The following is a 25002-nucleotide window of genomic DNA, read 5'->3' as shown; positions in this document are numbered from 1 at the left end:
CCGAAGCAGCGCAACGCAACTAACTCTTCACCGAACAGTTATGCTCTTCTTCTGACCACTGTTTAGTTATCCTTCGGGAACAGGCACGAGGGAATCTTTGTTGCACCTCTCGCTTTGTCGCAAGCACGCAGTTTCTCCTTGGTGCTTGATCGTGAAACCGTGCTTTAATAATACCGCTACGGGGACTACTAATAAAGAATGGTGATCTGACGTGCTGCGGGAATCAGTTGATTTATTCGAAGTGTTCGTTGGTGCTAGCGACGAACGTTGTCCTTCGTTAGAGATAATTTGGAAATACAGCACACGAACAGATTGACCACATCTTCAAAGAAAACACTTCACTCCCGGGCTTCAGTTTCACTTTCAGATTGAGTTTTTTATTCTTTAAATATAGTGAATGGCTTGAATGATAGTATAAAGACGAGGATACCAAAGTGAAATACTTGATTGGGGCCCTTGGTTAATAATAACAATGTAGAGATGTAGGACAGATGAGCCAGTATACAATCCTCTAGAATATAAAAATACTATCAATCCCAAATGGCAAGGTACCGCGACGAACGATGTAAACTTAGTTTCATATGTGAAAAAGCATAAGGACATGCGTAATTGCCTGAAAGGATGATGAACACTTAATGGTGTTGGGAACAACCATTCCATAGCTTGATAGCCGTGAATGACGATTCTTTGCATAGATTGAACCATAGGGAGTTGAAAATTGGAGTTACGTGCAAACCTGCCATTATTCTGAATAATAAGATACCTGGAAACAATGAATTCATGTGAAAGCTGTTCGGTAAGTAATCTATAAAACAGAATCGTGAGATGATAGCTGAACAAGTTCGTAACAAGAAGGATGTTGTTTTCACGAAGTAACAGAGTAGCATTCGCGAAAAACATGCTGTTAGCGATGATGCGTATTGCTCGGCTGAATAGTACTGAATAGACGAGATATGACAGTAATGCGTACGTCCCCAGGAAACGATGCCGCAATTGATAGAACTGCGAAGATAAGTATAATGTTAATAACGCGTGTTTTGTAATATATGCTCTGGATTTAATTAGTCCTCTACCAGCGAAAGTACAGTTGTGCTTAATGAATGCGATGTATTAAGAAAACTTTCATTTGGAATCTAATTTGGTGCTATGCACAGTCCCTAAAAATAAACTTGAGGTGCTCGATTGGGCGCATAACACACGTGAATCACGACGATGGGTTAACGATGACGGCAGTGTGAAAATGGCATGCTGGCACTGGAATCACGAGTACAAAATTACGATGGTGGAACAAGTAGGGTGGCATAACGATGCCTGTACGACTACGAAGAAATGATGACGACGAAATGGGGACGAGAGCACGACGAAAATGGAATGACGTTGTCATTGACGATCACAGCACAATGACCAAGAAATGACGAAAATGAAATGACCCTGTCCTCATGCATGGCGACGCCGGAGTGACGACAACGGTGTGGCGATAGCGGGATGACGACGCTGGTATCCCACGCATACATGACGATGAAGTAACGACGACGACGTGCGACGACGCTAGCATGACGACAATGGGTTGACGATGTTATGACGACGATGCGATGACGAAACTATACTAGTGATAACTGTATGACAACGACGGCGTGACTTCAATGGCATGACATCAACTGCATGACGTCAACAGCACGATGACAACGGAAGGAAGATGGTAGGAATAAAAGTGACGAATTGACGACGAAGGGATGACTGCGACGACGTTAGGAGGAAAGTGTGTTCGTGTTGAAACTCACGTCAACGCTTGCGTCTATCGGCTCGCTCGCGGGGCCGTTTTGCGATGCATTGTATCCCGTGCTGTTCTGTGCTGTATACCCTTTCGGGGGAGTAGTTTGCTCTAGGGGAATGACATGGCGATTTCGGTTCACGCCACGCGTCTCCTCTACCGAAAGCGCACGAATGCGAAACCATTACCCCTTCTGCTCTGCTACTGTGGGATCAGCTGTCGGAAATGCAAATAGCGGATACCTAGGGACTTTGGCTCCATTCAAGATGTCAGATGTTGTAACGGTAAAAAAAAAAGACACGTGCAGCAGTTGTCTACAAAATATAGTGACTGGCAAATTAAGGAATGTAATGAATGCCTGTGGTCAAGCTCGTGGACCGATGCTACACAAGGACTGTCTGTGTTGCCGGCCCTTTGCGGTGCATGACCTTCCTCGAGAATAACAATTTCGCCATTGCGCTAGTTTTGTATCGCTAACCTCCAAGGAAAGGACTTCAGCCCGGGAACGTCGGGAAGAGTGAGTACCACTCGTTACAAAGTGGCAAAGGGAGCGGTGCCACTTTCCGCCGTAGTAAATATTTGGTACGTTATCTACACACATCCACTCCAACTCGCACCCAATCTTATGTCCGCGTTGTCACCCACACAACAAAAATACGTCAACAGGTGCTCTTGAGTCAATGCACGGAAGCATGAGCGAGGGACTGCACCGACAGCGCCCAAATGTTCGAAATTCAATGTTTCACGAAAGTCCACAAACAAGTGAGTGGCTATCGATAATATGTCTTTGCTAAAACCTATTACAAAGTTACATCATCTGCATTTCGAAATTTGTGCGCGGAAAAGGCAAATTTGCCGCAACTGAGTAGACACGCAAGCGATTATGCAGAAAATAAAGAATCACATACTGACCGCACCGAGCAACGTTACTTAGCCACAAACATGACAAGCCACTGCTTCGAAGTGGTTCTCAAATTAAGAAGTAAGAGCAAAATACATTGATTCTGATTTAATTCAGAAGCGGAAGGTTTAGACAGCTTGGAATATATTTCTAGCCCCCTTTCTAGTAGGAGCAGTGCACTGGTCACACTGTTTGGACAAGGCGTATTGTACACCGAAAGCACTTGCATCTCCTCTGAAACTGTGGTGAAAGCTTCGCGTCGTCCACCCAGTCCCCATCTATGATATCCGCCAAAACTGACGTTTGCTGAACCGCACCGTCGCCATGAACATCCATTGCGAACATGCAGCTGAGGCAAGCAATAGACTCGTCATTACGTCAGGAAACATGGCGAAGCCCACGGGATGACCGAGAGAGTGTCTAAACCGGCACTACGAAGGAATTATTGTGGGAAACAGCATCATGACGAATGTGTGCTTGTGTTGGAGCTCACGCCTCTGCTTGCGTATCAATTATTACACAGGCTTTCAACTTCGCCTAAAAATTACCTATACCATTTCCCTTAGAGCAGGCATAAATGGCGAGGAGGGATGGATCATGAGGAATCGGACAGCTGCATATGATAGCAGCCTTAAGGAAAAGGAAAACGCAAGCTGGCTTCTGGCGAACAGCTAGTAACGGGATATTAAAGGGCTTCTGAAACGCTTTGGATGAATTTCGTAGACGCGTGAGGTGCAGCTACAGCAAAACATTGGCGCCGCTATTTAAGGGAAGCCTCTCATATAAAGAGAGCTGCGCACAATTACAAGTTACCCGACCCCTAGCCATGCTTCTTCTCCTCAACTCGTTCGCCAGATGATCGGGGTTAAGCTCCACCTTCACTGGCTCTCCATCAAGATGTAACGTCGTGTCGTCTATTTCCGGTTGTCTTGGAGCCAGCCAACACCCTCTAGAAGCCTTTCGAACCTCTCTGCTAGCCGCCCGGTCGTCGATCCCCAGCGAGAGCTGCCTAAGCAGCGTGTATTGCAAGCGTTCTGTCGCAGCGCCCAGCGTGTCCGGTATTCCGGTAACCGCAGGCGAGCTGGGCTTTTTGACGGATGGGTGGAGGTGAAAGCCAAAGCCCCTCCATACTGCTAATGTTGTAATGAAATGTCGTTAGCGTAAACGTGAGCGTCCTAAACTCCTTGAATAAAACAAGGTAGTGACATCTTGAGCGATAGCTCAAGATGTCACTACCTTGTTTATTATAGCGTATTATCGCGTATCATGCAGTCGCCGCCATGACAGTTGGCCGTCGAGCTGCTGCTGCGAAGCATTCGCAAAGGGATTTGATGTTTTTTGGGTAAGTTTCCTGGCTACCCGCGTATGAAGAACTATGATTTTTAAATGCTAGGGGCAGCTTTTAAGTGTGCTGAAGGTGCAAAAGTGTACAAACTGAGCTTTTTTTCTTTTTTCACAGACTGGGACACTCAGGCATGGTTAAGCTTAGGCATAGATAGACTTGTGCAAGGGTTGCTTTCTCGGTTCTAGTTCAGATATTTTTTCTCCTGATTGAGCTACCGTCAACCAGCATCTGCATCAAAAAATGTTTGAGGCTATGGCCTTAAACGCTGGAAATATATTTTGTGAGGACAAGCTGCTCCTGACAAGTGCAAGTAATTTTCACGATTCTGAGTACGCTCTATAGCTTGAAAGGTATACGTTGGGATATTGAGTGGGGCATTGCGCACTGTTGTGCATGTGTTGACGGGAATGCGTAAGTTTGGCCACGCTGAAACTACGTTGCACCGGTGAACAACATGCGAGTGTCCCGTTCTCTGCGCGACTCCGCGTGGTTAAATCTAGGTGGCTGAGCGTGCTATATATGTCATACATTTGCGTTTGTATACTATTCGGCTGTATACCATTCGGTACAAACTTCGTCCACTGTCGTGAACAAAGTCTGCACTTTTGTTTTCGTCCTCGCTATTGGCCCCATGAACGGAAGGCAGAGTGCATGACGCCACATTTGTGTGCGCGGCTAAGGATACATAAACCATAGATAAATAGTATCTTTTACATATGGCATAATAAATTTCAAAACCGCAGTTGTACGACAGGCTATATAATCCGCCGTGCGCTAATTATGCTCAGATTGCATATACGTTTTGACTGATTCAAGACGTAACTCTTTTGCATTGCGGATGTTTGGATGAACGAAAAAGTGATAATTCGAGCTTGTGCTGCATGTGTCAGCCATGTAATAGTTGCTTCTTTTTGTGACGCGAAGACAAGCTTTCGCGTTCGCGCACCATTTGTTTGTTTATACATCCAAGTATCTTCCAATGAAATGCCTGTTGATAGCCTGCTCTCGTGCTTGTCTAGGGTCCCGATTTCTTTTTTTTTCCGCAGGTTCCAAGAAGTCGAGCAATGTGATGCAAATATGAATATGATATGATGCAAAAGACAACGTGTTCCCGATTATGCTCCTGCCAAAAATGTACACCAGCAGCAAAGTAGAAAACAGTTGGTTACTCCTATATTAGCTCTATGTTTCTCTGGTTGAGATCTGTGCCACCATGCGGCAGCACCATGAAAGCCGTTCATGTATGGGCCTCCGATCATCCGGTAGAACGCCCAGTCCGCTTGCGCTTGCCAGACGTTTACCCAAATACCGGACAATCTAAAGCTCGCTGTTCTGGTAGTAATACTCCGGCGTGCAGGGGCGGCCGCAAATGGGTAGATACTGGTGCCGATCGCATACCAGCAGCCCGATACGTTGCAGCCACTCCGTTCACATGCTGCCTTGCAGAGGTACACGGTGTCGCAGCTTGACATGTCACCGATCCCTAGATTTCTAGCCCACAAAATGAAAAATTGGAGGACGCTTAAGCTTCGCCTTCAAGAGTGGAAAGCGATAGCGTTATCGCACTCCGTTCGCACGGCCTGTCAAACGATCTACGCGAGCCAAACGTCTCGAGCCGGGCCGCGACGCGCCATGAAGGCGGACGCGATCATGGGGCGAGTGGCACGCCACGTGTCGGGGCAGCGCCGTACATTGCGAGGAGGGAGTCTTCCGTGTTTGCTGCAAGATGGCTCTGCGTGTGCGCAGAGCGCAGAAGAAATGCGGCGGAAACGTACTTCGTTACTCGTGAAACTGCGACTTCTGTAATTTGCATGGTCCTAATTACTGATATACGCCACAATATAACTTTCTACGTCACGTTTCGAAGACAACATCGCATTCATTAGAGGCGATTTTGTCCTACTTTGAACGATCGAACTCATGGCAGCGTCTCCGTCTCACACTCCGGAGACCCTCGTTCGATTCCCACCAGCCCATCTTGCAAGATATTTTTTTTATTTATGAAGTGCCTTCTGGGATTTATCGCTCACGGCCAACGCCGATGACGCCGACACTGACGTCGACGACACCGGCTCTTCTGCCACACGAGCTCCTTAACGCTGTCGCGTTAATACGGCCGATCTAGAAAGCTCGATAGGAACATTGACCGAGCAGCTGGCGTGCACACGCAGAATGTTGTAACACAAGCAGGCGACACTTGCTGAGTGCCGAAAGTGCTTGAGTGCAGTGATAAATGGACGTTGTGTATTCTCTTTCCGTGCTTCTTTATAGAAACAATTTAACTAACATCCCAACTATTGCGAACAAAATTTATTCACCATAAAATTGGAAAAATTATTGATCATGCCACTTGTGTAGCCAATCGGATAGCTCGCCCAACAAGTCTAACTACGTCATTTGTGAGGGGGCGGCTGAAAACTCAAGGCAGCGGTACCGCTCTGATTGGTAGCGATCCGCATTTTTAAAACCTGATAAAATTAATTGCACCTTTTACGCGGTGGGCTTAAACGCGCCACTTAAAGTTTACAAGGACATACTCTAACGTCTCAGTACGTCTGTACAACATCGTCAAAATCGTTTCAGGGTCCCTTTAAATATAAGCAAGGTGCATCGTGTACTTTAACGACGACATCAGCTAAACCAGCTGAAAACATCGTACGATACATGAAAATAGAAAAAAATACAAGGGTACAGTAATTATTTCCGACACTTTTAATAAATACAAGAGCGTGGAAGTCTTCCCACGGGTTGCTCATAAGTTGGTATCTCTTTTCGCAAAGCTTGAAGGTGGTGTCTTACGCAGTTATTTTAGGAGTGTGGGAAACCTTGCGAACAACGGCACCGAAACACCCCGAAACGCAGGAATGAAAAAAAAAAGCTTTCTGCAAAGGTTGTGGTTGACGAACAGCGACGAAACATTTGTAGCTCGTCACTCGCAACACGTTTTCTACTTCAACCAAAAAATGAACGTCGGGCCTGAGATAGTTCATCGAACAGACTGGGGCAAAGCAACTACATGCATTGTATATAAAAATTGGGAGATGAGCATTCAGTAACTATTTTCGAAGCACATATATTTACGATGCACACGGAAAACGTTCGGTACACATCACACATAGTGTGAACCCCATCGCACTGAAATATGCAATTTCTGCAAAACCTAAGCCCGTCCAGTGTAGTGGATAAAATGTTTAAGCGTTTCAGCTGACGCCACTGAAGGCGCGGGAAACGAAAGTTCAGCTATTTAAATGTAACCCCTAAATGAAAAACTCACCTAAAATTATTCCTGCATACTGTTTCGTATATTACCTACATTCTCTAAAAATAAGAGTTTATTTAATGTTTTGGCTTGTTTATGAAACCGTAAAAACTGGCATATAACGTCTTCGAGCGCTTGCAGTCGCAATAACTACATCGTTGTAAAAAAATGTTGGAAAGCGAATTAATCCCTAGTTGAAGTAAATGAAAGACAATGTATTGATGGGCAAGTTCGGCGTGAAGATGTGGCATATAAACCATGTAATTGATGATGATGGCCGCGCTGGAACTAGCAAGTTTGATCGACCTCAGCTAGAGCTTGGATCTCTTTCCAACTTTTCATCAAGAGTTATTATCGCTAAATTCATCATCATCAAAGTCCCCATGAGTGAGGCTCTGAGAATGAATTACATAGCTCATAATTATTAACATCATCAACATTAATATTATCATCATCATCAGTTCTGTCTCCCCTTTAGACTACAGCAGTATCTCGGAAATCAGTCCACGAAAGAGGCTGGAATCAGAGGCTAGAAACAGGCGTACCTGATATGGAAGAGTGGCGATAACTCGTGAAGGAAGACATCGTCTTCAATGAAGTAAAGGCGGTGGGGCATCGAACCCTGTTACACTTGCGCGGGAACGGGAGTACGAGGGACGTTCCGAAAGTAAGTTTCGTCATTTATTTTCACATGGAAGCTTTATTGCGAAAAAATACACCATAGCATCATGAACTACACACTTTGCACTATTTTTTCTCATAGTCGCCACCGACATTGAGACATTTGTAGTAGCGCACATTCAGTTTGAAGAAACCACTCTAGCAAAGCTCGGTGCTGCGATGCAAGGAATTGTCGCATGGTGCGTTCCATCTGAGGATTGTTTTGGAAGCGACGTCCCGAGATTGCGGCTTTCAATGCAGGGAACAGGTGCCCACTCATAGAGCATAACAGCACGCACTTCCATTGGCGACCACGTTATCAGCACACGTATGTCTGCTATCGTGATTTGTACTGGAATAACCTCCGGCAAGCTTCGGCGTTCTGCGCTTGCGTCATTCCTCCTCCGCTGACGTTCCTTCAGTCGTTGAACCAACAACGGGCGTGGATTCTTATGGCTATCGTTTGTTTCACTTCGTGTACCATCTTCTCTTTCAAAAAAGCAAATAGATGACGCAACTTGCTCTCGGAAACTTCGTGGTATTTACCGCAACGCCAACAGCGAGCTACTCTACGGCGCTTGTGTACGTGCAGTATTATAAGCTGACTGAAAACATTTATAATTTCTCGCTGAGTCATTTTTTCTTGATTTCTTCGTTTTCAAATGTGAACTTTTGGGGCCATTTTACGTTCCTTGGGGCCTAACATTTCGCCTACAACGCATTTAAAGTGTACAGTCACTTCAAGATGCCCGTTTCATCATAAAAGCGACCCTTCGGTGACGCTGGCACTGCTTTCCATCGAAGTCATGTACTGCACATATGTACACTCTCCCCCTTGTTGTCGTAGAATTCCAGCTGGCACATTCGACGACGGCGGGGTATACATGTACGATGGACAGCGCTGTACATACTCTAAATGTTTTACTCCGAAGGCAGCTTGAAACTTTGCTGGATGCCCCTTTGCGCAAAGGTTTCTCCATGTGTATCCTCCGCATCTTTACTAAACGATCTAATGGATGCGTCAGATGCGTCTTTACACATTTGGACAAGAATACTGGTTACGAAAGTATTCGCATCTTAGTAGAAGAATAAAGGTAAGGTGAGCTATGTGCACGACAAGCACACCTTGTTTCGGGCTACATGCCCGGGATCATGAAAGGAGAAAAGTACTGAGATCGACAGACAATAAAAGCTTTCCATAGCGCTTAACATACCTTGAATCATGTATTAATCTCCGTATATACGTTTCACCAAACACAAGACTGCAGCGCAAGCACAAGCTATGCAGTCATCCTGCTTTCTTTTCTGTCCACGCGCACTTGCTTGGTTCACAGGGCAGCTACGAATCTCTGATCAATTCAAAAACGACAGATGGCGTATATCGACAATACGATAGATTTTGAGAACGCCTAGAATACCAAACCTACTCTGACGCGTGTCATCTGTTCCACGAAAAGTTTGGTACATAGCACCCACCGGAAAGGCCGCCATTAGAATCTGAACCTGGCAACGTTTAACGTTAGAACGCTATCTAATGCGGCGAGTCTAGCAGTGTTATTGGAGGAATTAGAGGGTAATAAATGGGATATAATAGGGCTCAGTGAGGTTAGGAGGACAAACGAAGCATATACAGTGCTAAAAAGCTGGCACATCCTGTGCTACGGTGCTTTGCGGAGAGACGAGAACTAAGAGTCGGATTCCTGATTAATAAGCATAAAGCTTGTAACATCCAGGAATTCTATAGCATTAACGAGAGGGTGGCAGGCCGAGTTATGAAACTTAATAAGAGATACAAATTGAAGGTCGTACAGGTCTACGCTCCTACATCCAGTCATGATGACCAGGAAGTCAAAAGCTTCTATGAGGACGTGGAATAGGCGATGGGTAAAGTAAAAACAAAATACACTATACTGATGGGCGATTTCAATGCCAAGATATGCAAGAAGCAGGCTGGAGACAAGCCAGTGGGGGAATATGGCGTAGGCACTAGGAATAGCAGGGGAGAGTTATTAGTAGAGTTTTCGGAACAGAATAATATGCAGATAATGAATACCTTCTTCCGCAAGCGGGATAGGCGAAAGTGGACGTGGAGGAGCCCGAACGGCGAGACTAGAAATGAAATAGACTTTATACTCTGCGCTAACCATGGCATCATACAAGATGTGGACGTGCTCGGCAAGGTGCGCTGCAGTGACCATAGGATGGTAAGAACTCGAATTAGCCTAGACTGGTACTGGTACACAAGAAGCAAATCAATGAGTTAGTGGTAAGAGGGAAATTATAGGAATTCCGGATCAAGCTACAGAGCAGTTATTCGGCTTTAACTCAGGAAGAGGACCTTAGCGTTGAAGGAATGAACGACAATCTTATGGACATCATTAAGGAGTGTGCAATAGAAGTAGGTGATAACTCCGTTAGACGGGATACCAGTAAGCTATCGCAAGAGACGACAGATCTGATGAAGAAACGCCAATGTATGAAAGCCTCTATTCCTACAGCTAGAATAGAACTGGCAGAACTTTCGAAGTTAATCAACAAGCGTTAGACAGCTGACATAAGGAAGTATAATATGGATAGAATTGAACATGCTCTCAGGAACGGAGGAAGCCTAAAAACAGTGAAGAAGAAACTAGGAATTGGCAAGAATCAGATGTATGCGTTAAGAGACAAAGTCGGCAATATCATTACTAATATGGATGAGATAGTTCTATAGATATTTATACAGTACCAGTGGCACCCACGAAGATACTGTGAGAGAGAATAGACTAGAGCAATTCCAAATCGTAGAAGTAACGCCGGAAGAAGTAAAGAACGCCCTGGGAGGTATGCAAAGGGGTAAGGCAGCTGCGGAGGATCAGGTAACAGCAGATTTGTTGATGGATGGTGGGCACATTGTTCTAGAAAAACTGGCCACTGTGTATACCCAATGCCTAATGACCTCGAGCGTACTGGAATCTTGAAAGAACGCTAACATAATCCTAATCCATAAGAAAGAGGACGCTAAAGACTTGAAAAATTATAGACCGATCAGCTTACTGTGCGTTGCCTACAAAGGATTTACTAAGGTAATGGCATATAGAATCAGGAACGCCTTAGACTTCGTTCAAGCAAAGGACCAGACAGGATTCCGTAAAGGCTACTCAACCATAGACCGCATTCACACTGTCAATCAGGTGATAGAGAAATGTATGGAATATAACCAACCCTTATATATCGCTTTCATTGATTACGAAAAAGCGTTTGATTCAGTCAAAACCTAAGCTGTCATGGAGGCTTTACGGAATCAGGGGGTAGAGGAGCCATATGTAAAAATAGTGAAAGATATCTATAGCGGCTCCGCAGCCATCGTATTCCTCCATAAAGAAAGCAACAAAATCCCAATGAAGAAAGACGTCAGGCACGGAGATTGGGGAGATACGATCTCTCCAATACTATTCACAGCGTGTTTCAGGAGGTAATCAGAGACCTGGAGTGGGAAGAATTGGGGATAAGAGTTAATGGAGAATAGCTTAGTAACTTGCGATTCGCTGATGATATTGGCTTGCTTAGCAACTCAGGGGACCAATGGCAATGCATGCTCACTGACCTGAAGAGGCAAAGCTGGAAGGGTGGGTCAAAAATTAATCTGCAGAAAACTAAAGTAATGTTTTACAGTCTCGAAAGAGAACAGCAGTTTACGATAGGTAGCGAGGCACTGGAAGTGGTAAGGGAATACGTCTACTTAGGGCAGGTAGTAACCACGGATCCGGATCATGAGACTGAAATAATCAGAAGAATAAGAATGGGCTGGGGTGCGTTTGGCAGGCATACTCAGATCATGAACATCAGGTTGCCATTATCCCTCAAGAGAAAAGTGTATAACAGCTGTGTCTTACCAGTACTTACCTACGGGGCAGAAACATGGAGGCTTACAAAAAGGGTTCTACTTAAATTGAGGACGACGCAACGAGCTACGGAACGAAGAATGATGGGTGTAACGTTAAGGGATAAGAAAATAGCAGATTGGGTGAGGGAACAAACGCGAGTTAATGACATCATGGTTGAAATCAAGAAACAGAAATGGGCATTCGCAGGATATTTAATGAGGAGGGATGATGACCGATGGTCATTAAGGGTTACGGACTTGATTCCAAGGGAAGGGAAGCGTAGCAGGGTGCGGCAGAAAGTTAGGTGGGCGCATAGATTAAGAAGTTTGCAGGGACAACATGGCCACAATTTGTACATGACCGGGGTAGTTGGAGAAGTATGGGAGAGGCCTTTACCCTGAAGTGGGCGTAACCAGGCTGATGATGATGGTGATGATGACCCACAGCTTGATGCGACGTGGTGCAGCTGTCTTGATGCTTGCACTTTTTATTTTCTGCCTTTTCTGCAAATGCACTGGTCGGCTCGTTGTGGCATTTCGCTACATGTCAATCATGCACGCAGCCACACGTTGCACAGCGTTCGGCTTTTGTCTGTACTACTTCATTCAGGCGTAGCACGTTCTCGCTGACACGGAAGCTTCCCTTCTAAAATCCGTGCATGCTTCAGTGGAAGCACACAGTTTCGTTCTTTCAGGACAACTAACACCCGTGCCTTTTATTTTTCTCTTCTTTTAGCCATTGCCTATGACGCCTTGATTTACTTGCCAATCATTTGAGGCTTTCTCTTGTACCACTGTGTGCAAAGATACTGACAAGCGTACATATGAAATGCGTAAGCATGTCCATGGTTACCCAACAAGAAAAGTGTCCGTCCGTCCTTCTTTCACTTAAGAAGATCGCTCTCAAGGTTGAGCCAGCCAGCTGTGGAAGAAGGCGGCGACATACGTGGGAGCAGTGGCCCGAAAATTTGGGGGTGGGCTAACTTAAAATTTGGGGGCGCACGAACTTATATACGTGGGTGGGCCCAGTTGAAAGTTCGAGATGGGCTAACCTAAACTTGGAGATGGGCCAACTTAAATTTGAGGGTGGGCCAACTTGAAATTTGGGGACGGGATAAGTTGAAATCTGAGGTGAGCCTACTTTGGGGGTAGGCCAACTTGAAGTTCGTGTGTGGCCCTACTTGAAGTTTTGGGGTGGCCCGATGTTCAATGGAACGCTGCTGCGCGTCCTTCGTGCCGCGAAAACCTAGTGGACAAGCGAGCGCGTTGAGACACTTGGCGCGTTTTTATTGGGCCATACCGAGGCGGAGTCAGAACGAAGGTGACAGCTTGCGTAGGCAGGGAATCCGCGCATAAGACAGGCTTTGTGTGAGCGACTCTGAGCCCCGCATTCGCTTCTTATTTTTTTTTTGCCGTCTTCTCCTTTCCTCTGTCTTCATCTTTTATGCGAAGCATATTACTAGAGCTCAACCCAGCTCCTCAGGCGCGGCGGTGTCGCCTTCAATGACCTTTGACCCCATGCCATACCACGTGACACCGTGACGTCACGACAGAGGAGAAACGGGGCTCCAACTCGCGCCGTCGCTCGCGGCGGTATATAAGCAGCTGCGCTTGTTTCTAGGTGGCTTTGGCTCAACTCTTGCAAGACGGGCTGGGTGGGAATCGAACCAGGGTCTCCGGAGTGTGAGACGGAGACGCTACCACTGAGCCACGAGTACAATGCTTCAAAGCGGTACAAAAGCGCCTCTAGTGAATGTAGTGTTGCCTTAGAAACGAGCTGTTTCTAAGGCTCAGGCGTGCGTCGCTTGCTCAGGCGCACATTTCGTTGCCGCGCCGAACGCTGCGTTGCTCGACGCTCACCGCGTCCAATGCGGGGCGCGTAGTCGCTGCGCGGTAGCCCATTGTCTTACACCCCTTGGCGGGTCGACGGGAACGCTGTCGTGTTCCACTCTTGAAGGCGAAGCAGAGTAACGCATGAGTTGTTTCTTCGTCTAGCCGAACCAAATATAGCCAAGCAACAGCAGTTCACCAGGCTAAACAGTGGTTCAACAACTAAAATAAAGGCTAGTATGCTTCGCATCCTGGGCTTAACCTTAGCTAAGCCACAGCCATTTTTTCTCCCCTTTCCCCGTGCAGTGCTGTTGAGGTGCCCTCCTGTGAGTTACGGCGCTGCACTCTTGCATTCTCTCTAGAGTCACTTCACACAGCAAGGTTGACATGCACCTCGCGGCGATGCACTCGCCCCTCACGCAAGGCCTCACGCGCTACTGCGGCAGCTGGCGTTCGCTGTCGACCGCTCTGCTCCATCGAAGCACGCATGCCTGGCGGGCGTTCCGGCTCAATTGGCACAATCGCATTGAAAGGGCTGGATGCGGCGAGAAAATCTGTGAATTGTCTACTAAAGGCTAAGCATAAGCTAGGAAAGGCAAGTAAGCAACTTTAAGCAAAAACAAAGTCACAGCCGAGTCAAACAATGCTTACTCTTTAGTAGGCGATTATCAGAAATTCCGTAGTTATCTTTTTTTTATATTTTAGAGCGATAGCTCTACTTTTCCAGGTGCAAGCCTAGAAAACGCTTGGTTCTGTTATTCTGACCTTCAAGCACAGCCAAGGTCGAACTAGGACTTAGCCTGTCACTACCGGCGGCTGCTGCGTACTTCGCGTGGACGCCCATATCTTGAAAGCGATCTGCGATGTCGACAAAGTGCGCCGAGTGCTGGCAGCTTCGTATGTGCTGCGCTTTCGACGCCTAGTTCGTGTTGAAGTGAGATACTGCATAAAGGGTTCAATTCGCTCGCTGCTGCTGCCACGCCTAGCAGCGTCTGTGTGCTGTCTTGTTGTGCCATTGTAGATGCGTTATAGTTGCTGCCGTCACCAAGCAGCGTCTGTGTCCTTTCCCAAAGCAAGCAAAACCATGCTATCGCTCGACAAACTTGGTTTAACCGCGTTCAGCCACGGCAATTTCTTTCATTTTACTTGTGTTGCCCCCAGTTCTTGTAGAATCCCTTACATCAAAAGCGGGTTTATGTTAGAAAACATGATTGTCTATGAATATTAATCATGGTTAAAAACTTGTGAGTACAAGGAATAATAGTGTTACGTGAAAGGACATACGCTACCATCGAAATTGCAGAGGGTTCTAATGTCAAATTCAGGATATTCAAAAACAATGAACAAGTGCTTGAAGAAAAGTCACATGAATGACCTGGGCGGCCACGTAGACTGTGGAATATAAGTGATAGCTGAACTCTTGTCCGAGGATCGTATTTAAATTTTTATCTTTCGTTTCTGTGTCTACTGTGGTGGCGTTACGAATACAATTCCTTATTCGCCTGCGGTGAGAGTTGCTCACCTTCCTACGAGACTGAATTTCTTCGTCATTGCTCGCGCCATTTTCCTTAGGTGCCGAAGGGCCAAGTTCATCACTCTATCGCCCAGAGTGGCGATAAGGAAACGCATTTTAGATCACCTTTCTAGTTTCCGTTTCAATGTCCATTGCCATATTGTGCGTAATGTTCTTGATATTCGTACGTACGTAGTGTCTGTTTAACAATGCGTACATACAGTCTTGCACATACGTTTCCTTTCGTGCTTTCCTGTACATAGTGTAAACAAACTGTTTTATTACAATAGCAATTATATGGACACTCCAGGCACGTTTCTGCCGTCGTCGTGAGGTTCCGTACAAAGTCCAAGGGCGATAAAATCGTCGCCGCGCGCCGTATGCTGTATCCGCGAGTGGAAGCGTGCGAGATTGAGTCGGCGAACGCTGCTCAGTCTGTCGCGTGCGAGCGAGGAAGGCGGGCCGGAAGCGCGCCCGCTCCTGTCGCGCGCGAGGCACGGGGGGTGAGGCGAGGGAGGGGAGGCTTTCTCCGACGGCTGCTGGTTGCGGGCGCCGCATATGGAAAGTGATCCGCGACGCTGCCAAACAACGCGCCCATGCGGGCCTCATCTACAAAACGATCTGCGATGTTAACAGAGTGCGCTTAGTGCCGGTAGTTTCGTATGCGCTGTGCATTCGACGTTTCGTTGGCGTTTAGATCAAAGATGCACGAAGGTCAGTTCGATCGCTACTGCTGCCGCGATTGCACACTCCACCATTTTGACAGCGAGTTTCCGCGCTCATCGAGCGAGGTGCGTTCATGTTTACCTGTGCGCGCTTGACACCGTGCTTGTTAATTTAGTTAAAACACGTTGGCGGGCAAATTGGGCTGAATCCATGATAAGCTGTGTAAGCGCGACTGACGCTGTCTCTGTGGGTCCGTTTCTTTCTAAGTCCTCGTTCAATCGCGCCTACACATTAGATCATTGTTTATTTACTTAGTAAGCGCGTGCTTACAAGTATATACGGCCCGATAAAACTAGTATCCTTACTTTGTATAGCTATCTACTAATTTGCTATCGCAATCGGTGCTTCACCTTTCGGGTGTAACTGCAACTTTTTCTCAACAGTCTGCGTGACACTGCCCTTGTTTCGAAACTGGCCCACCTAGAGGCCGTAAGTGCTTGTACGGCGTTGCGTATTGTGTACAAGCGAGAGGTGCACGAACACCTGAAATTTCACGGACAACCGGGACCACCTACGCTCGACTACGAGGTGATAAAAGAGATTAAGGGAATGATAAAAGGCCTGTCGGGCCACACCATATTCCGTTAATTGTTTCTAAGGTGATTCGCTGATTATTTATTTCCGCTGACAGTTTTTCCCCGGAAAATTGTGGATCCGCAGGATGGAACAAATCTGCGTTCCGTGTCAGACGGTGCAGCATGTGAATACGTCTCACGGATTCGCCGTGACGTGTAGTTGACTGCTGCTCGCAGCGTCTCGTCCGTGGCGTACACTGACGGAAAATGCCGAACAATTTCTGACATGGGGATTTTGGCATGCGAACAGATTGGGAACTACTAGCATTAGTAGCAGTTATTTATGCATTTCCTAAAGGAAAGGGTCAGCGGGGTAGATGTAAGAGGGGTCTGCTCGAGGTATTCCCCCGCTACCCTCACAGCCCACACCGGTATGGCCGCCTGAACGTCGAGCTTGGAGATGCGCAAGGAGCCACCCTTTGCTCCTCACTATAGTTATAAATTATTAAGCGGAGGGGGTAATGTGTGTTGAAGCCATCCCCCCATAATCTGGTTGAGATTAGCCTTGGCCGCTGAGCAGGAGCGGCAGGCCGGGGAAGGGTAGAGAGAGGGGTGAAAGACGTGAATAAAGTGAGGGGGAGGGAAAAGTGCGAGTCCGTAGCTCGCGTTTGCGTGGAGAATTGCGCGCCAACGAAGGAAAGATTTGGCGATCGACTGTATAATGCGCACAGATGTCGTGTAATGTGAGGAGGCAATCTCGCGCAGAAAACGGCGTCTCAAAGGCAACGATTTGCGACTCACCGTTAATCCTCAGCCGCTGGCGTGAGCCACCTCGTTGCCGGCGAGACCCACTTGTGCTGGGGTCCACATGAGGCCTATGCCTTGTTTGGGAGCGTGAGAGACGATTACGGAAAGATTTGGTCGCGAAACCATGCCGGCTCCGAAATCGTTTATGGCTATTTCTGAGTCGTTGAAAATTACGGATGAATTACCAATAGTGAGAACCAGGGCTATATAGCCCTTTTCTCCGCCCCCTTCAGAGTGGAAGCATGGACAGATGCCGCCGTAGCTAACTGGCCCTAAGGAATTGATTACTTAGAGGGCATAGTTTGAACCAGTGCGGCGGCGTCGACATAGAGCACGCCAGTTGAATATTTGTTTGCAGGGCCTTTTGCCTTCTGCGTGGGGTATGATGTATAGGGTGCATGTTTCTTAGGAAAGGTGGTGTGTGTAGATTCGTGTGTATGTGTTGTGGATTGCTGTTTTTGGGGTGAGCGAGTGAGGGTGGGCAAACGCCTAAGGTGTTAAGAATGTGTCGTCCGGCTTCCGTTTTGGAAATCCGGGTGTACTTGGAGGTGAGATAGGCTTCCACGATCTCGTCGAGGGCGTTGAAAGTACCGGTATGCATGACCCGTTCTGTGGATGTGGGAGGCCTAGGGTGAATTTATAGATTTTACGAAGGCGAGTACTGACTTGGTCAGTCTCTTTTCTGAAAAGGTGCTAGTATGGTAGTGCGTAAGGAACTTTTATGATTACAAAGGCTTTTATTAGTCTGAGAAACGTTTACCCACAGACCGCCGGCTCGGTTGGACACGCGGCCAAGGTGTCTGAGAGTGTTGTCGACGGTGAATTGGAGTGCCTGGAGGATGTGCCTGTTGTGTCGATTACTCGGAACATGCACACCGACAACCCCGAGCCGGTCTACCTTCGGGACTTGTTTGTTGCTGGGGAGAACGTGAACGTTGGGAGTGTGTCTACGGTTGCCGGTGTGGGCGGGAAGGACGAATAGCTGCGATTTTTGGGGGAACAGACAAGATTCATGCCTCCCGCAACGGCCTCCACCTTATCGGCGGTGCCCTGCAGGACGTCATGAATCACACTGTCTGAGCCACCTGTGACCAAGAGGGTGAGTCGTCTGCGTAAACAGAGAAATGCAGCCTGGGGTGGTTTTAGGGAGTGTGTAAGATGGAGCATGGCGAGATTGAAGAGCAGTAGATAGTATGGACCTGTGGTTGGTGCCAAAGCTCTCAAAGGTTAGGTAGAGGATTGCTCCGGGCCAATAAATATTGTCGTGGTACGGTTGGATATGGATGCGGCAGTTGGATTGTGGATCTTTTCGCTGACCTTCAGAAGGTTTCGTTCCTGAAGTATGACGCAATGATACACGTTATTAAAAGGCCCGTGAAGGTGGAGACCCAGAATGGCTTACGCGATGAAATTCACTTTCGAAGGTCGCATTCATGTCCGGGGGGCGATAAAAAACACCAACAATGAGATCAGTGGAACCAAGCCTCAGTGACACAAATACGCTTTCAAGAAATGAGTTAACAAGGATAGCTATAGCTATGAAATCTTTACAAATTCCAATAAGCACACCCCCGCCTCTTCGATCCTTTCTATCGCAGCGAAAAAAGGTAAAATCTAATTGACTGACAAGAATATTATTATCAGAAACAGTATCGTTCTGCCACGTTTCTGAAAGAACACTTCTTATATTAGTGTACAAGAAAGAGGCCTTTCCGTCTGAACGAGATGGGGTGGTTGCATGTGCTTGACGCTTAGAAGGGGCACGTCACGTCGACGGGGCGATTGTGAGCGTGTGTCGGGGCGTGGTAGAAACACTGCGCAATTAGAGCTTGTGTCCCAGATGTAAGTGTCGCTATTTAGGCACAGCCTGTCAAAAATAAAATGCACACGATCACCTTCCTTCCTTAGTGTTTTTGAAAACTGCAATAGCTTCCTTGCGTTTGTCCCACACAGCCTCAGAATAGTCCCGTGTGACACCGAAGGGCGTATTTTTTAGTTTGAAGCCTTTGCTCAGAATGCTTTCGACTTCTTTGTCATTAAAAGGTTTAGCGATGATGCGGCGCTTTTTATGTGAGGAGAAGCGACCTATGCGGCGAGCCCTGGCTAGTGACGAAATCGAAAAGTCAAGTTGGTTCATGCCGAAGTCACGCACAAGGCGTTCAGACGATTCCCATGTTTCAAATTGTTCCCCGTCGTCAATTCCATAGAATATTACGTTTGCCTTCGGGAACGATTTTCCAAGTCGTCAATTTTGTCTTGAAGGTCTGAGAGGCCCTGTTGACTTGCAGGGGCTCCCATTCACGCAACCGACTAGACTTTACATTCAAGCTCATGTACTGTTTTCGTCAATGAATCTAGATCGTTTTTTGAAGCTCGGTGGATATGCAAGATTTTATCCGTTGGTTGAAGCATATTAGCATTATTGGCATCAAGCCGTGAAATGGTGCCATAAACCAACTCCAACTTTTCTTCCTGCGCCTTAGTCATGGGGCCAGGATTCGGTTCAATATCGCCACTACACATGAGAAGACGCCAAAGGTACAAGGCAGTCAAATGTACACACTTAAAAAAATCGGGCGGCCACAGCACTGCTAAGAGGCAAACATCATTATCACGGTAGCAACGAGTTTCATAGTAACTAACCTGAGCAAACATGGTCAATAAGCGCTGCGCCCAAGTTGCAGCGCCGTGGCGCAAGTTGCCGTCGAAATGTGCGCTCTTATCAACTGCCGGGTTAGCCGATGCTGTCCCATGTTTTCGGATGAAGGGAAGCGATGCATCCAAATAAAGCGGCGAAGCATGCAGCGGACACATGGATAGGTCGCAGAAGCTCGGTGGTCCTGCCCTTTCGCCGGTCTGTGGCAAAACGACTCGCTCGAGAGAAGAGGGTGGCGGCAGGTCCAAGGCGGAGAGCGTCAGCACCTGAGCAAACATGGTCAATAAGGGCTGCGCGCAAGTTGCCGTCGAAATGCGCGCTCTTATCAACTGCCGGGTTAGCCGGTGCAGCGAAAGATGTATAAATATGGCTGATTTTGGAATAGCTTCACGATTTTTCCGCGCCGCAGTTCTTAGATAGCGCACTACCAATACATAGAAAGCACACCATAAAAATGTCTTTGTGCACTGCACGTTACAATTTTTGGCGGGGTGTTTGCACCTGTGAAATTCAGGAGCCGTTGTGTTGTGGCTGCCCAGTGTACGTGTCCGGCATTTGTGACACATTCATTAGTATAGGAAATAAAGGTGGCAGTCAGCATGCTCTGCTTTCCTTTCGCCCGATCATGCCGGTGTTCTGATGGTCTATGTTTTAGGTAGTCAGAGTTGTCAGTTGATAGTTCTTTATCTACTGTCATCGAAAGCTTCATAGTTAACCTTTGCGAAATATAAAATAGATGATCGTATCTTGGTGATGAAGCAGTGCACTGACAAGAACATGTAGAAGACACACAGGAATATACGACACTCACTGCAAGGTATGATGATTATTCACCAACTGGCCCAGCTTTCCACATCAATGAAATAGATTATTTACCTTTAGCGTGAAACAATCATGCAATAGAAATGTCAGCTTTTCATATGAAAGCATGCAGTGATTCATGCATGTACGCTTTTTCAATCCAGCGAATCCACAAAGGCGGCCCTGTCAACATAAGTTATTGTTATTTGAGAATAAACCAAACTTATTTTTCAGATGATCTTTCCCTCACTCACTTGAACGACTGAGATACCCTTGTACGTCTGCCTTAACCAGAGATAGCTGGTTGGTCAGCGCACTTGGTCAGGCAATGGCGTGGGTAACTGAGATACCACTTCGCCAGATATTAACGGTAGTGTTAAATTACACGTTAGTGTACAAGATTTTGTGTAGAGCAAGTAGAGCACCACACAATTAAATAAATGGCCGATAGACACTGAACAAGGGAATCTTCTGCCTGGAGTCAACCTTTGGACAAAGGGACTTGCCTTCATTAGGGCGACAACTGATTTCCACATAGCTCATTGTTCGGAAGGGTCGAGGAGGATAAGAGTGCGTAATAGTAAAATGAAGGCTATTAAATGAAAGTAAATGAAAGGGGAAGTGGAAAGCTTTGAAGGCAAGGATTAGTTTGCGATAGTAAAATGCGTGTGCTAAGGGTTCTCCCAAGTGCGGTGACGAAAACAACCCACAGAACTTCAAATGAACCCATACATACAAGTAGGCGTCCATCTACTGTGGCAGCCCTTTAGGGAAACCTTCTAATTAAGGTAAGGCTTGCGCTGTCAACTCCGTCGACAGCGGAAAGTATCTCATAATCATTTCACATAATGGACGTCCTGGCCATGACCAAATATAATCTGGAGCTCCTACTGTTCCACTTGGCCTTTGTATTTACTATGATATAGTGCTACCTGAAAACACATCTTTCTTGATGGACAGCTTTTAAACTTGCAAAGTCTTTGTTCACTTTAACATACTCGGGCTTCTTAAGTACCATGTCAATTTTATGAGCTTTTTTGTAAATGGGTAACTGTTCTAAGACCTGTGATGTACAAACTTTATTTGTCTTCTGATGGTGCTTAATTGTGCAACATCTCCCAATATTATATATCATTTAATATGTAAGCCAACAGCAGTTATAGGGGTCTAAGGATGACTGTAATGACTGATGGAACTACCCACATGAAAATATTTCACTTTTAGTACTCTTAAGAGTTCAACATTTGAATTGTTGAAACATTCAAATATGGCGAAATACACTGGGTTACAATTAATATTGGATTGTGTCTGCATTGGAAAGAAAAAAAAAATGAAACTGCTGCCGTGCCGTGTATGGAACACCTGGCTTATATATAAAGTCATGAACACAAACGCTAGCAGGAACACGGATTTTGTTTTTTCTACAACAATGGTTTTTGGTAGGATCATTTCTGGTCACTAACTCAGTCACGCTAGCATCTATGAGTGGTTTTCTGACGGCTAAATTAATATGTTGTACGTTATATTTTAAGCTTGCTTTTTAACTAGTATATGCACATGAAGTGACTTGACTTATGGTTGTGCAGCTTTGCTAAGGTTAACTTCTTTATGTATTTTATATGCGTTTAGTGGGTTCAGGGCAATTCTATTTTTAATAATCAGTACGTTGTGGCAATCTAAATGTACCAACATCCATCATCTTGCACTCATTTCTCTCTTTCCAAGTTGAAAAAGGAACACAAAAGAAAGAACCACGCTCACTAATGAAAATGTTTCGCGTTTGGTGTACTTATATGACTAAACCTGTCTTCCATACATATACCAATAGAACCAGGAAGACATTACAGCATGGAGGCCCTCTGGTTGCTTGAAAGTTCTGAGAACCGTGCAGCTGTAATTGATATCGATATATGTGACCTTCCCTCTGTACATGTTCCATGTAGTACTTAATGAACGGGATCGTGGAAATAGGCCTAATGCTGGTGCTATTAAGCTAATTTGTCAAAAGACATTGCTACCTGATTTGCGTGGAACCTATCTGCAGCTCCTTTCTATAAATTTAGGTGTATAAAAAGGGTAATATTATAAACCTGATGATGAAGGAGTCATTGTAGAGAGAATCTGGTTCATAGTTTAATGTTCTGAACAGGAGCCAGAAGTATCATCGATGTCACCTGCCATTGTTAATGTTGTATGGCCATGTCCTAGATACATTATTCTTAATCTGCAATCTGCAAAATAATCTGCAACTGAGCCTCTCCCCTCTCTTTAAATATTTGTCCAAACAGATAAAGCATCCAGGTGGCTGTGTTAAGCTTCATTATTGCCTTTCACTGAAAGCCATGACCCAAGCTCTTAACAGTATTCCTTTGTCTAAGCAATGCAACTTTGGGTCATCAAGCTGAAATATTTAAAAAAGTGGTCTGCCAAAGGCTTTTTCATAGTAGCCTAATAATTTACCCGCCATTTCTCTGCAAAAGCTACCCCAAAATTTTCACCGCATGCCTTGCATTCTTAGACTTTTGACTCTTAGACTTTCTGGTTGTCTAGTTTTGGAATTGCTGACGTACATCATTTCAGGCGTGCTTTCTAGCAAGATTGATAGACTTAGCTTTCCGTCAATTGTACAAAAAATACTTGTCAGGTGTGCAGCTTGTGTTCCCCTACTTCATTCTGAAATGAAATACTTGGACACACTGTGTGGGATGTTTAACACTTTCCGTGCTTTCGACGAGCCAGGCTTGTCCGTGGCTTTTTGCTAAAAACGGCCAAAGACAAGCTCAGCTCATAAGCCGTACTTCGCATTCTCTAGCAATGCCACAGACAAGCCAAGATGTGTCTCAATGCTCAGTCAGGCTTTTGATTGAAGACAATGCACAATCCATGGGACAGCACAAAAAGCAAATTTATTCTTTCTGAGCAGGTAAAACACGCTGCCAACTGAGGTTTTAAAAATACATTAGCCACTTCTGGTCAGAATGAAACAAATTGTGGGTTTTTACATGCTAAAACCATGATATGATCATGAGGCACACCGTAGTGGGGGATTCCGGAATGCATTAATTCTGATCACCTGGGTTTCCTTTATGTGCGCCAAATGCACAATACATGGGCGTCTTTGCATTTCACCCTCCATCGGGCTGACAGTGCGACTTAGAAGGGGATAAAAAACACTTGGTAATACACACTGCACGAATGTATTTAACTGAGCTGGTTAGTGCACGTTTATAATTGAATTTAACAGTGCTGAAGACGTGTGGACAGAAGACGACAGACAGCGTTAGAAGGGTGAAGTCTCAAAACGCCGTAAACAATTTAACATAGTAGCTTCTTTACAGCCACTTTTGTTTGCCAGGAGGATACTATGCCCGGATGTCACGACAGTATATGGTCATGTGGGAACAGGGCATTGCGATGTTATGACACTTACTCTTGCTCATTCAGTCGTCTGTTATGCTGCTACATTGGCCTTCACAAGTAGCAGCACACAAGTCGACCAAGCTAGCCGGAGTTCCCAAGAGAGTGTCAAAATGTTGCAATGTCCTTCTCCCACGTGACCACATACTGTGTTGTGACGTCACTACACAATATCCTCCTAGAAAACAAAACTTAAACCGGCTCTAGGAAAGCTATTACACTAAATCACGCTACTCCAAGGCTTGTTACTATATTTTTAGAGCTATAACGCCTTAATTTAGCGACAAAAAATGAATAATTCACGATATCATGCAAATACCTCTTCAATGAGAACTTTGCAGAAGACGTTCGGCCTAATGTGTATTGGGTGCTTTGAATAGGCACTTATGGTCTGAGGATGTGTTGTAAATGCCAAAGAAAAGTCGAAGGGGGATAGCCCCGGGGCATAGTTTTGTTGGTAAAGTGCTTTATTTGAAAAACCTGAAGGAGCAAAGTAACATTTTCTTGGTGCAAATACTGGCTTGCACAGCTGTAACTGGCACAAGAATTGTTGTAGCTTGAAGCAGCACCGCCTCTGTCATGGGCACTCAAACAGTGGGCGTTCCTTCTCTGGACAAAGACCTGGACTGAGGGGACAGGGTAGAATTGCAAAATATTGCCGTCCAGCATGAATGCAAGGAAATACTTTATGATAGGCGCAACATACGGTATCTGTCAACAATAAACTTGCACACAGTCATAAGATACAGATATGCCTGCTCGTGAATAGACATAAATGGCTGCCTTATACATGACATTTAACATGACAGCCATCTGGCTTTGCCGAGGTATGCAGTAGTGTAACAGCCATGCAAGTGTTGGGAAACTGCATGACAACATCTATGCAAATTAAAGGCCAGGCTATTGCTTCTTGACAAGATACCCTGACTCAGTACA

General features: G+C 45.9%; 1 protein-coding gene across 2 annotated transcripts in view; it reads right to left on the bottom strand.

The window, feature by feature from the left end:
• Positions 1 to 20104, bottom strand: part of LOC135899166 (hepatocyte growth factor receptor-like) — a 128712-nt gene extending 108608 nt beyond the window's left edge. For both annotated transcript variants that reach the window (XM_065428433.1, XM_065428434.1), the window contains exon 1: positions 19836 to 20104. The gene's annotated coding sequence lies outside the window, so the exon portion shown is untranslated. The remainder of the gene's footprint in view (positions 1 to 19835) is intronic.
• Between the last annotated feature and the right edge of the window lie 4898 nt (positions 20105 to 25002).

This window comes from Dermacentor albipictus, chromosome 5 (genome assembly GCF_038994185.2).
Source record: "Dermacentor albipictus isolate Rhodes 1998 colony chromosome 5, USDA_Dalb.pri_finalv2, whole genome shotgun sequence".
NCBI classification, from domain to species: Eukaryota; Metazoa; Arthropoda; class Arachnida; order Ixodida; family Ixodidae; genus Dermacentor; species Dermacentor albipictus.
Note: the sequence above shows the minus strand (reverse complement) of the source record. Positions and strands in the feature narration are given on the sequence as shown.